The 14,053-nt window shown below is 39.7% G+C and overlaps 1 protein-coding gene across 3 annotated transcripts in view; it reads right to left on the bottom strand.

The window, feature by feature from the left end:
- HAPLN1 (hyaluronan and proteoglycan link protein 1) overlaps positions 1-14,053 on the bottom strand; it is a 76,459-nt gene that overhangs the window by 39,779 nt on the left and 22,627 nt on the right. The window contains exon 1 of one of the 3 annotated variants that reach the window (XM_035714591.2): positions 3,401-3,607. The exons of the other annotated variants lie outside the window; for them this stretch is intronic. The gene's annotated coding sequence lies outside the window, so the exon portion shown is untranslated. Of the gene's footprint in view, positions 1-3,400; positions 3,608-14,053 lie in introns of those variants that run through there. 3 annotated transcript variants of the gene reach the window in all.

Below are 14,053 nucleotides of genomic sequence, written 5' to 3'. Positions count from 1 at the left end.
TGCCCTTATGCACATTAGTTCATTAGTTCTTATTGTTATTATGTAATTTTTTCTTACTAGAGAGTTCAGGCCCTCCATTCCACTTATATTACATTTTAGGACCGTCCTCAGCAAATAAATATATGGATTCTTAAAGGGATAATATCAGTAATGCCTGTTTAAATAGCAGTTCAATTTGGCTGGTTATTGGCCAGTTATTCTTTGCCAGCTCTCTCTTAGAGAATATTGATGGAGTTTGGGGCAAACTCAGCACCCCTTCACTTAATCAGAGTGCCTTTACTTAAGCTGGTCACTAACCCATCTGAGTCTGCTTTAAATAATTCTTGAGCTAAGAGTTAGACTTCCCCCAAACCAGTTTTATGAAAGGGTTCTGCAGTGGTTTTGTTTATGGGTTTTCCAAAACAAACTGAAAAAAAAAAAAATAAAGGCATACATGGATAAAATTACAAATTGTATTTGGTATTTACAGTGTTCAATTCTGTAAGCTTTTGTTGAATACGTAGGGTAGGGGTGGGGGAAGCAGTGCATACACGTATTAATAAGTCTAGGGATATTTTCTTGTTTCCAAGGAACTAACAGTCTGGCATTGCTAGATGAATAAATGAATGAAGCACATACAGCAGGATTCTGACCCTTCCGGGTTATAAACTACATTAAACCCTAACCTTAAAGTGATGCTTAAAAGTTGTGAACATTTCACTCAAAATTTGTTTGCATACAATATCTTCCCTTGGCATTGTGTTCGTTAGCCCAGCTTATACTTAGGTTGGACGTGGATTTCTACGTATAATAAAGAGAGCATTACATATTTATTTTACATCTTATTTGACTCATTTTTCTATTATGAAAAAAGTAAGCAGAGTAAAGAAGGTCTCTCCAATTTTGTGGTGTGTCCTCTTTAGCCAGGAATCTCCTTAAATGAGATAAAACCACTGGACAGGTAGTTATCAAAATTCACTCGCATGAAAGGAAGGAAAGAATGTAAGTTACAACTCTAGTAAAAGGAAACTTCCTTGTCATTGTGTGTTCTTAGTGACTTGTGCATGTTTAGCCACATCATACAGGTGGGATGGCATGTGTACACGGACACACCAAGTCATTCTGACATTACATGCTTAAAAATGTCTGTTTCCCTGTGCGTTTACATGGGCAGTCAGTAACACTCTCCTTTCTGGCCGCTCAGAGGAAATCACAGACTTGCTCTCCATATATTCTGATATTCTAATTCTAACTCTAAAGGATAATTCAAAATTTGTTGGAGAAAAAAACTGGTACAATATGTGGACAAGAAGTCTTGTGGTTTCAAGGTTCTAGAGTGTGGTAGAAATTACTACAAGAGCTTTGGCATATTTCCGCTAGCTCTGTGTGCATACTATCTGCAGGGCTTCTCACCATCTACTCAAAAGCTTTTCAGTTACATGAGATTGCTAGGTTTTCAGGGCTGGGCGGGAACATTTTTTCTATAATTAATAGTTTGTTTTTTAACCAAATAGTTGTTAGTAGAGGAAGTCAATAAATGCAGTTAATGTATTACAAAAATACATTTTGATGAGGACAGTGATATTTAAAGAAAATCACCTCTTCCTTTCTATTTATCTTTGGAGACTGTATCCTACCTTTGCTATCCTGGAAACCATAATTTTACCATAGGACATTAAAAATTAGACTATAATCGATACGAATATTATATTGCTGTGCTCTTAAAAGTACATCCTTCGTGGAATACAGAAGAAAACATGCATTTTTCTATCATTACACATAAAGAAAATGGTCAAAAAATAAAATCACATTATGAAAAGGTTTTAAAAGATAATTAAATCTGTCAGAATAGGAATTAACATTGCTGACAATTTCAAGGAGTCTCAGAGTTTCTTTATAGTTTTAATATGCTAAATACCACCACAGCATGTTGGTTATAATAATGATTGGATTATGGGACTAATAAGTCCACATGCTAGAGGTAATTTTGACTAAAATAAAAATTTTACTAAAATTTTCTTTGTTTATGGCCTGGAGTAATTTCCCTCCAAACCAACATTAAAGCACGTACATATGTTAGCATATTTCTGGAAAATTTTTTTTTCTCTAAAAAGTGAATAAGCATACTCTAAAGACTACTCTTGCTAGGCATACTTGTGCAAGAAAGGCCTTATTTTAGAATTCATTCTTCTTTGATTCTGTGATCAAAAATCTCAGTAGTGGCAATAACAAAGCATATTTTGAATAATATAAAATTAAACTTCAAAATGCTTTTCTTAATGTATAAAATCAAAAGATTTATTGTCATTATCAGTAATAGTAAATAATTTCTGGACACTGAGTAAGGAATTTGGCACTAAATTAAGAACTCTGCAGAGGTAGACATAGTCCGTAGTGAATTACATTTCGTATAGAACTTAAGTACAGGTATTTAAAAGAGAATAAAGGCCTCTTTTAACCAGAAATGTATAGTAACAAAGTTTTTCTGAAACACATAAAAGAATGAATATATATATTCATATATATATATGAATATTAAGAGCTTAGATTGTTACTTCATTCTTTCCTTACAAATAACAAATCCAAAAACAGACAATAGCAAAAAAGCAAAACAACTTCCATTTTTTATTACTCATTGCCATCATTTTAAAATCATGGAAAATAACTCCCTTCCTTATATCTTAATGTGCATATATGAATAAAATTGACAAGTGAGAGGACTGCTTTTAAATGTGGGTTACATAAGGATGAGTTTATAATCAAGCTCCCATGGATTCAACTAAATGAATGCAAACCTCTAAAGGCCTTATACTTTATAACAAAAGTATGGGTTTTTTAAAAAAGATTTTATTTATTTATTCACAAGAGACAGAGAGAGAGAGAGAGAGAGAGAGAGAGAGAGAGAGAGAGGCAGAGAGGCAGAGACACAGGCAGAGGGAGAAGCAGGCTCCCCACAAGGAACCCAATGCAAGACTTGATCCCAGACCCGGGGATCACATCCTGAGCCAAAGGCAGATGCTCAACCACTGAGCTGCCCAGGTGTCCCATATAACAAAAGTTTTTAAATAAAATATTTACAAGTAGGGTTTCTATGGGTAGAAAATTGATCATAACATCACTTTTAATTTAACTGTTTTCGAAAACTTTTCTCATTGAGCTAGCAAAACAGTATTCTAAAACTCCATTTACAATTTTAGCATTTCTTAAAAAGTTCAAAATTTCAACAGCTCTCAGGCAAACATTATATCAACACTGGATCTAAACACACAACTGCAAATCATCTACAAGACAGCTTTAATGGCATCACAGACTCAGCAGCAACAAACTTTCTACATAATGCAAAATCTAACTCTAAACTCACCACTATACCCCCCATGTAATTCTAAACTAGTTGATAAACAGTAAGAATCCGGCAACTCACATATATTTCATACGGTGATCACACTCTGAGAAGGTGTAGGAAGATTTTAAATATATGTAAATTCTGATCTGTTTATGAAATACAAGGAAGAGTTTTATGATCGATGAAAATTTACTGAGGTACCTGATTGTACTAAGTCAAGATAAAAACAAACAAACAAAAATCCATCAATGTTCGTTAGCAGCAGAAACTTCTGTTTCCTCTGGGCTTGGTGCAGTCACCACCTCTTTTGGCTGCCACTTTTAAGGTCTCTTCCAAGACCCCGAAGAAGGTTTACTATTGGTTCACATCCTACGTCAAAGCATGATCCTCATCAGAATTCAGTTCATTGACTTATGAGTAACAAAGCCTGTTCCAGCCCAAAAGGCTGTGTCTACACAGCACAAAAAGGGAGAATACAATACTCTCCAATTAACTTGGCAAATATCAACAGCTGAGCTCATTAAATTAAGTTTCCAAATTGGTTTTATGAAGGAGATACAGCCAGAGAATTCACGTTGGTAGGTTTTTAAGTTATAGTGATCTTTGAAAGTGTTTTATAAGCTTTTAAAACTAAATAACCCTCATTTACATCTCCTTTAGCTGATGAATTTGTTCATTCTGAAAACAACGGAAAACCATTTAACCAACCTTCTTTATAGGCACTGAAGCCCTGATTTACTTGGTCACTTAGAACTGACAACTGTAGACACCAAAGATTTCTACATAATTTGTCCCTTTCTCTTACAAATCACAATGTCATTTAAAACTTTAGAGATACATAAGTATCAAGCTGGTCTTTGCCTTAAAACCAAATAACTATGAGTATAAAACGTAGAAATATGGGCAGTATTCTTACAAGAAGTAGGGAAAATATGTAGCCCTAAATCTCAAAGGTTTTTCAATCCTTGAACACCATAAAATTACCACCCCCACTGTTCCCACACACTCTTCCTTTCAACCTGGCTCCAAATTCCCACCACTAGGTTATCAACTCTAAGTCCCTCAAGATCTTTTCCATTTCAAATGTGACCATGGCTTTGTGAATTTTCAAGGAGAGTGTCAAGTCCATGCTAGTGATAGCAGTTCCTGGTTGGGTCCTGTCAAAATTCAGAGGAAAAGAGCAACCATAAAAACTACCTTTTTTCTCTTCCATAATTTTCATAGAAAGCAACGGTCCTTCCATGAACATAGAAGACCCAAATTCTCATCAATGCTGAGCAAATGACAGTTGAGAACTATTTATGTGCTCATGACCTTTGCATAATCTCTTTCACCTTGTGAACTTTAGGAGGTATGCACCTATTTATACCTAGGTGATGAAATGTAATCCTGAGAGTATAGGACCTAGAAAGCAAGAGAAATGGTGACATTGCACAACTCTTCAGAAAAGAAACTGCTGTCCAAGAACAGCACATACCCATCTTACACACACATAGCTCTCAGACGTTGCATTCAGACGTTGGGCATAACCGCACACCTGAACATAATTTGTAGTACATACAGTGCAGCAAATACCAGAGAACCCTAAAGATACAAACGTAGTGGGAAATAAAATGTCAGTGGCTGGTTCAGAGATTGGCTTCTAAAAAAGTGTGCTTTTTGTAAGCAATTGTTTAAAGGGCAAAAGCTCCTACTGCTGAGAAGCACTTTGAGGAGAAAGGAACAAGAGAACAAAGAGGAGGAGGAGCAGGAGGGGAATGGGGAGTCGGGGAGAAGGATGAGGGAAGGAAGAAGAGGGAAAGGAGGAGGGGTGGAGGAGGAAGGGGAGCAGAAGGGAGAAGAAAAACAGCAGCTGGGAAGAGGAGAAAGAGCAGTGTTCCTTTGTGCTAATGGACACCTGAAAGAGGCAGCCACAGCTCCTGGAAACAGGAGAAATGACTTGAAGGGCAGAAATCACAACAAAGTGATTAGGCCTAAGTTACCAATCTGAGCAGATAGATGGGGGAAGGGAAACCCCAGCCTTCTCTAGCTCAAGGGCCCCTAAATTGTGTCCTGTGCCATATTTAGCCACAATTCGAGTAATTATCCACTGAGCACCACTCTATGCCAATGGAAATAAGGCCTCAGATCCCAAAGCAATCACTCTTCAGGGTGGCTGCGAAGGAGTGGAACAGAGCAGAAGGCTAAGGGCAGAGAGGCATACTCAGGATACTACTGGAGAAAGAGGAGGGGTTCCCCAGCAGGCAGAGGGAATGGTCCCCCCCGGAGCTATGCAGTGCAGCAGCCTTGGCAGGCACCTACGCTGGCCTGGAAGAGGACAGGAATGATTCTACAATGAAGATGATGGCTCAGCTGCACCTGCAAGACAAGGAGATGGCAAAGAGGGCAACGGACATTGCTACCCGTCAGAATAGTATGTGCAAAGGAAACCAGTCAGGGGAGGCCTTGGGCTGCCGTGTGGCTGCACCCAGCCCCATGGGACTGCAGAGCAGAAGACTTAGAATGATGATGTGGAGAAGCTGGAGCTGGGTTGGACAGGCAGCCAGGGCAGGGACCAGAAGGCCTTGCACATCTCCCTTATTTGCATCTTTTCTGATGCGAGCAGGTCTTCTACACAAAGCTTCACCACCACCACGAGTCTTTTACCTTATGTTTACATGTCTCAAGATAATACCCTAAAAATATAACTGTTAGAACCCATGACAAGGAGGGGTGTCTCAATCGTGTCACGTATACTCTATTTACCAAGGAAGATGCGTGCATAACACACTTTCAAAAGATTGCCAATGTTTTACAAAAATGCAATGTAAGAAGGTCAAAGTATATCGGGCTAACTTTTAGTGTTGGATTTTCACTTACTTTTGAGGAATGCCAGATTAACATAGATATTGCTGTAAGTTCAGTATCAGTGTAATCACAGAACGTGCCAAAAATTTAGTACATTTTCATATCGGGTTATGTCAAAAGACTGTCAACTAAAGTAGTTCTAGGAATATTATATGGGATTCAAGAGCAGAATCCGCCCCATAGCAGGGGTGCATACCTGCTGGAATGCAAGCTCCAAAAGGGTAGAAACTACCGCAATATCCTCTGGGACCCACCAGGACCTCAAGGGCATTGGTTCTGCACTGTGCACTGAAGAATGAACGGCAACCCCCACTGTTGTGTAGTACGCAACCTGCACAACCCTATGTTGTAGCCCTTTAGATATTAGACGTACCACACACATACGCACACAACCTATTGAACAAATCATCACATTTCATACTAATGAAGGAAACAATCATCTAATTTTTAAATGATTAATGAAGCAACTGAAAGTGATTCCATGCTGATGTTCCCAAGGTTTAAACCTGAGGACAAAAACCATATTTTATGAGTTTGTGATATTTTATCAAGATACTTGTAGCATCTAGTGAGTTTTCAGTGAGTGTACAATGAATGAAGGAGATGGGTATCTCCGTGGTTCCAAGCACAGCTGAAGCAAGGGCAAGCCGGAGCTAACTAAATTGCTGTGACCCTTGATAGCCTGCCTCAGCCTCAGCCTGTCATGGGCAAATCTTGCACGTTTGTGGCTGATTTGAAAAACATAATCTCCGGGGATCCCTGGGTGGCACAGCGGTTTGGCGCCTGCCTTTGGCCCAGGGCGCGATCCTGGAGACCCGGGATCGAATCCCACGTCGGGCTCCCAGTGCATGGAGCCTGCTTCTCCCTCTGCCTGTGTCTCTGCCTCTCTCTCTCTGTGTGACTATCATAAATAAATAAAAATTAAAAAAAAAAACACATAATCTCCTCTGACATAAAAAGACTGCTGTTGGCCAAGGGCATACATCTGCCTATACCTTTCCACAAGTATTTCCACACATGCTTTTATAGTCCATTTGTGGGACAACATAAAGCATAAGCATAAAGAATAAAAGGCATTTACACAGGCTCTTGTTGCTAACTGTCCACCTCCTCTAGCCAATCCCAGTGATAGAATATTCTCATGCTGATGGAAAAGGAGAATAGCATAAGCCACTGAAGCCTTAGTGTGAGTGAGTTGATACTTCTTCAGTATTTACCATTTTATTTCTTCACCCTGGAGATTGTCTGAAGTGTTGCTGCCACCCGTGGCAGTGTCAAACAAAAATCAGATGTGTAAAATGTAGTCAAATGGGGTGGGGGGAGGACAAAGGAAAGAACAAGACTTAAGGCCAAATTATTGATCTCATTTCCTTCCACCAGTTGCTAATTTAAAATTTACTCAAGGGGGATGCCTGGGTGGCTCAGCGGTTGAGCATCTGCTTTCGGCTCAGGGCGTGATCCTGGGGTCCCTGGATCGAGTCCCATATCTGCCTCTCTCTCTATCTTTCTGTGCCTCTCATGAAAAAATAAAATATTTAAAAAATAATAAAATAAAATTTACTCAAGGATCAGGCCCTTGCATGATTATCTGACCTCAGTCTTAAAAAGGGAAAGGCATGACAGGCAAAACAAAGACACAGCTGCTACCAATGGTGAAAAGGTAGGAGAGGGAACCAGGCAAGAGTGTCTAATATAATCCTCTTAGCAAGGCTTTCTGAACTCTGCTTGGCTCTTCCTACACAGCTTATAGAAACCTCCCTTGGCTGGTAGGAGAGGCAAAGATAGTGAAATCTCCATACTTTAATTCTTATCCGAGTTGATGATGTCAAGAGCAGCAATGAAATGAAAAGGCTCAATATCGTGGTAATTTCTAGCAATGAATTTTGTGGCAACCATGTCACCTCTTCATTCTGCTAATGCTGGCTGAAAATGTTAATACAGCACATCCAGTGCCACCACAGACACGTTCCCCACCCCCTATCTCCCACCCCTACCCCAGCCCTTTTAGAGACTCAGCAAGTGAATTTAGGAAAGTCTTTGTATCTACAATGCAGGGCCAAAGGGTGTGAGGAGAGTAGAGCAGGTGGGGTGCAAAGTGACACAAAACAAAAGAAGGTCATTTAAATTTTAGGAAGTTCAAAGCAGGATAAGGCTAATTTTCTCCACATCTGGAAGGGTGTGTTGTTTTCTGTCATTCCTGAATTTCAAGGGAAGAATTTCATTCTGTAAGAATGCCATTGGGGAAAAAAATTAGGTTAAGTTGGCTTTTTGTAAGTTAAGGTGACAGGTATTTAAAAATATACACAAAAGAGGAAATGTACTTAAAAATAATGAAAGGCCTATAACAGAACTTATATAGAAAGGGCAACTGGTTATTTAAAAAAAATTTAAACACAGGAAAAGAGGAAAAGACAATGATCTCATTGAATCATTAACCTCAATGATCTAGTCAAGTGAAAATCAATTTTTAAAAACTGTAAAACTGGCAAATATTTTCTCAGTAAGTAGTGAATGGCCTGAGGATGCATCTGCTGTTTCTCCCAGTGAGAGGAATAGCATGGCCCTCAGTTAAGGAACCCTTGACCACAATTTGCATTTTTAGCGATAGTTTAGGCAGGTCTTTGCAAAATAACTCGTTCAGCAAAAGCATAAATTTCTGTTTAGTCATCTGCATAGACAGAATAAATACCTACTTACTGGTATCGTATTCAAGGCATTTATTCAACAATATTTCAGAGGCAAATATATAAAATGCAATCCGCATCTCCAAATATCTCTCACCATTGTGGAATCCAAACCAGGAATGAGGTCTTTAAATGCCATTGGATTGCATTTGGTGTCATACTAATACTCATTAGTATTACTAATACTAATACTCATTTTCCCAAGTAGAATGCAACTGCCTTGCCCCCGTGTGTTGTCAGTCTTGAATCTCCAGCATGCAGGCGGAAAGAATGCCCTCATACTATTTTGCAACTTATCTGTCACATCCTATTTTAGAACATCCTATTCTTTAATCTGGATAATGGGGGGGAAAAGAAAGTATCAGGAGAATTGATTAACTTTTATTTTTGTTCTTTCTTGTTACAATATCTAAATTATGGAAATGCATTTACGAGAACATTTCCAGTTACTTCTCTTCAACTGACACATCAAAAAGCTGTTTTTACCCCCCTTGATTTTCATTAAGGTACAAATACTGGATAGACAAGAATTTCTAAATCACAAAGTAGGTCAAATGGGATGAAGGGAATTTGCTCTCATATCTCTACGTTCTTTCCTTTGTTTCCATTTTTTCTTCTTTCTCTTTTTAGGACACCAGGATGTCTAGGATGCTTTAACTACTCCTAGTTCTACATTTCTAGGCTCTCTCTTCAGACCTGCTGTCTTGACCCAAGTAATAGCTCCTTTCTGACCCTCTCTGCTGTTGAATCCAGCATTTCTTTTTCAGTCTTCTGTTGGTCTTTTGCTTCTCTAACAATACCTTCGATTTTTCTCTTCCATAGTGAACATTTTAGGCAGTGGGAGACATATTTTGCTCAAGAAGTCATCCCAGTGACCACTAAATTACACCATCCACCTTGGCTGCCTGTTCTGAGGGACAGGCTACGTTTATCTCCATGTGGCGGAGTAGTTCCTGCCATTCTTTATTTGGTTCTCTTTCCAAGTTAAACTTTTCAGTATCCACAATGGATCTGGCATGAAATCACTGGCATAATCCCCACTTTAGGAAGCCTTCATTCTCAATTGTAAAATGAAGTTGCTTCAAAATACTACCATAATTGGCAAATCAAATTCTCTCCAATAATTAAATGCACATGAAAAGCAAATGGTTGTTGACCTCTTTTGTGGGCGCCCACGATTGTGGATAATTTCCTGGGATAGTATTTGCCAAATGCAGGCAGCTTTGAGTCTTTTTTTTTAAACTGTGGATAATGGGTATTTGAGGAAAGCTTATTTAAATGGGACACATTAATATAGATTGGGGAGATAATAACACTGGAAAATGATGCATTCGGAGTATGGTGGACAGAGGCAGAAAACTTCTATCACTTTCTGCTTATGTACAGTGAGAAATAGTTACTAACAATTCCACTAATAAAGCCATAGACCAGGAAAACCAAGCTGAAGGCCGTGGCCATATTCATTTGCCAACCAATGCCCATTTGGCCAATAGCTGATGAAGCTCAGCAGCGCCATGGGGAACTTATTCAGGCTTATGCACAATTCTTCGTACAGATATTGCATTAGTAAAGCCAAAAATGCCATTTGGAATGAGCTTGCCTGGAGGATTTGCAAAGTCTACAATGGCTACATGGTCTACTTTATTTGAATTTTCTCAGTCCATTAGCCAATTATCCCAACTATTAGACCCCTGTTTGTAGAAGACTTTCCCTTTTCATGACAAAATTAATTTGACCATCCTTCCTGTTTGAGGGGGATGGTGAGGAGGGTTTGTAGTCACTGGATTTAGCCAAGGCCCAAACTGAACATTCTGAGCTTAAATGGTGACTGTTTTCATTGTCTACCTCTTAGGTAGACACAGCCAGCGTAGTAATGAAAACCACAGTTATGGGTATTTGAGTAGTGAAGATTACTAATAATATCAGCCTGTCCTATGTTTCTCTGGAAGGGATAGATGCCTAAATGGTTATTTTTCCAAGCAATAAATGGCTTTCCAACTGAAATACAATTGTTTTTCACTGACCAGCCAAGAAGTGTAAAAAGGAGAAAGGAATCTTTGGAAGAATGGAGTGCTGAGAAAAACAACTTCAATACTTTAGTATTTTGCCTAAGGCAGACTGTAACTGGCGGGGGTTGGGGGGTGGGAGATATCTGAGAGCACACAGGGGTGATTTCAGTCTTGAAATTGGAATAAATATGCAGACTAAGACCAAATGATGAACGATTTTTCAGAAGTGGAGGGAATTCTTTATTTACTACAAGTCCTTATTTTAATTTATCATATACTGACTTTAATACAGAATGTAGTATGTGTATAGGAATCTATTTACATTTAAAAATAAGCAAACCAGGTGATGTGGGAAACAAAGGCAAAAGAATAATTAAATTTGCTTATTACCTACAGCCCACTGAAAGGTCCTTGAAACAGGCAGAGTGACATTCCTCAAATCTTAATAGTTTGCTAAGGGCAAAAAGCAACCTTAGCCTGACCCCCAGGATCCTGTAAATCTACTTTAACATATACAAATTCCTTTGGAGACTTACTTTATCTCTACACCCCAAGGTATATGTTGGCAATCATCCCCCAAGTATATGGCCCACCAGTATAGATCTTAAAGGTCTCATGACTAAGGTTTTATTAGATGATAATAAATGACTTTTCCCACCAATAGCTAGCCCCCTCAAGGTCTTGGAAATCTTGCTTCCAGAATTCCTTAGAGACTTACTCTATCCCTAACCCTCTCCCAACTTGAAAGTATATAATGGCCACCTTCATGAACCCCAGTGCAGCCCTTTCTGCCCATAGGTCCTGTCCCCATGCTTTAATAAAACTACCATTTTGCCCCAAAGACATCTTAAGAATTCTTTCTTGGCTGTCGGCTCTGAACCCCAATTATCTTCACTACATCATTTGGCAGCCACAAAGGGATAGTCTTCTCCTCTGGATTGTGAGCTTTGGTGCAGATTTGGTGAGTACTTTCTCTTCTCTTCCTTTACTTTCATTTCAGGGGCTTTGCAAGGAGTATATTGTTTTATTGGAACACTTTCATGTCGATTACTCAGGCTACAGTCCTCTAACCCAAGGCTACTTTATGAGGCAGAGAAAGCTTGCCTTTTGGCTAGAAGTTAGTACCACAGCAGGAACAGTATTAGATCCAGAAGCTTGCTGCCATATTTTTTTTTTCCTGTTCTTATACAAAGCTGTCTGTCTTGGGCACAGGATGACCACCTAAGTCACCAAGCAGCTGCCAATCATAACACTCCCATGAGACCTCATTGGTCCCATATGATCCCCTTCACCTCCCTGGCCTAACTGCTTCTGACCACCAGACTCTGCTCCAAGCTGGCAGAAACCAGTACCTCAATTGAATTAAAAGTCAACCAGGGACATTTCCTGGAGAAGATGGCTGTAAAGACTACATGTGTTGAAATATCTCTTAGATCATGACGGACTTCTATCTTTACTGTTTTTCATCAGTGTCCTCTACTAACTCCTTAAGCTACAAAATTGGTAATTTCCCCTTGTAAAACTTTTCTAGTATTCTCTGTGAGTTAAAAATGGCAGGCAAGCTCAAATAAGGCACGACTCACAGGGCAGGGCAATAGCACGCCCTTTAAGGGCATGGGGTGCACAGTGTTATATTTCCTAAGCACCCATCTGTAGCCTAGGATGCAATGGAGAAGTGGGGGCAGACTAACATCCCTTCTACAGGGCCTTTAATGGCAGGAATGCCTTCATGGTAAGGCAGGATGGTGATCAATAGCGATTTTTGCTACAGGGATGCCTCCGATCGCTTTTGACACCTGGAATCTCTGACATATCCTGTGTGCGATGACACCCAGGAGTCAGGGGTGGGGATTTTTGGTAATGGACTTTCTCTACTTTTCTAGGAGTATGGCTTCAGTAGGCTTCTTCAGTCCCCAAGGACTCTCCCTGGGGATGCCTTTTAATCACTGGAAACAATTCAAATTGCAAACTTTAGGAAATGACTGATCTCCTCTAACACTGCATGGCCTCAGTGGGATCTGTCAGTTTGATCTCTGCTTCAGGAAACAGGGAAGAAAATGTTTGGTCAGTAACCAGATTAGTCAACTCCCTCCTGATATACTGGATGATAATGATCTCAATAGGCCTCCTCTCGATAGAACCCAGGTTGGAAGAAACACCGGTCATCTGAAATGAAGGGAACACGGACTCTCTCTCACTGTTCTTCCTCCTGATAGACGTGGGGACTTCTCCCTCATTTCCCATGTTAATGGTTATATTTGGAGCCAACTGTGGTTAGTCTACCTCGGGACTGGGACTTCAAGGAATATTCCCAAGCAGCTGACGACATTCCCTTTGTTCTGGGGATGTTCCCTGTCATCTCCAGCCTGACACGGACTGCATATTTCCACATTGGTGGAAACAAGCATGGCATCTGCTCACCTGTCTCAGCTGACAGGTTTAGAACCAGGAAACTTCTTCCTCTGCCACCAGGCAGCAATCTGCCTCCTGCCTCCCCCTGCTTCCCCTCCTGTTTTGCACCATCTTGGGTGTGATGCGGCCTGCATACATCACCCACTTCTGATTTCCCCACTGGTGGCCCAGGTAAAAATTTACAATTGACAACTTGATTGAGGTTTTTTTTTTTTTTTTTTTAAAGATGTTATTTATTTGAGAGAGAGTAAGCAAGAGAGAGAGCACCAGCGGGGACAGAGGCAGAGGAGAAGGAGAAGCAGACTTCCTGCTTCCAAGCCACCACAGGGCTTGATCCCAGGACTCTGAGATCATGACCTGAGCCAAGGCAGACACTTACCTGACTGTGTCACCCAGGTGCCCCCAAATTGATTGACTTTTAAGTGACCCCAGGTAAAACAGAATTCAGTATTTAAAGTCATTTAAGTTCATTGGTTTAATAAAAATAGACATGTTTTCAGGGTTATCAGCATTAAATATGAAGTTTTTATTCTATCTAGGTTTGTTGAAGGTCAAATAAACTTGTGTTACCTCTGTTGCAAATTGTTAGCAAAAAGATGACTTAAAATGATGGCTATTCTTGTCTGTCTCAAAGTTTTCATGAGGAATTGTTAAGATAGCTTTCAAAGTCTTTGGTAACCTGAAACTTTAAAGTTTGCTTGGATAATAAATGGGATTAAATTCTTTGGACATCTAGGTCTTTTCCAAGTAGGGTAAAGTGCTAAGGCATTGATTACTGG

This window comes from Canis lupus, chromosome 3, assembly GCF_003254725.2.
Source record: "Canis lupus dingo isolate Sandy chromosome 3, ASM325472v2, whole genome shotgun sequence".
In the NCBI taxonomy this organism is placed as follows: domain Eukaryota; kingdom Metazoa; phylum Chordata; class Mammalia; order Carnivora; family Canidae; genus Canis; species Canis lupus.
The sequence above is the reverse complement of the archived record's forward strand: the minus strand, read 5'-3'. Positions and strand labels throughout refer to the sequence as shown.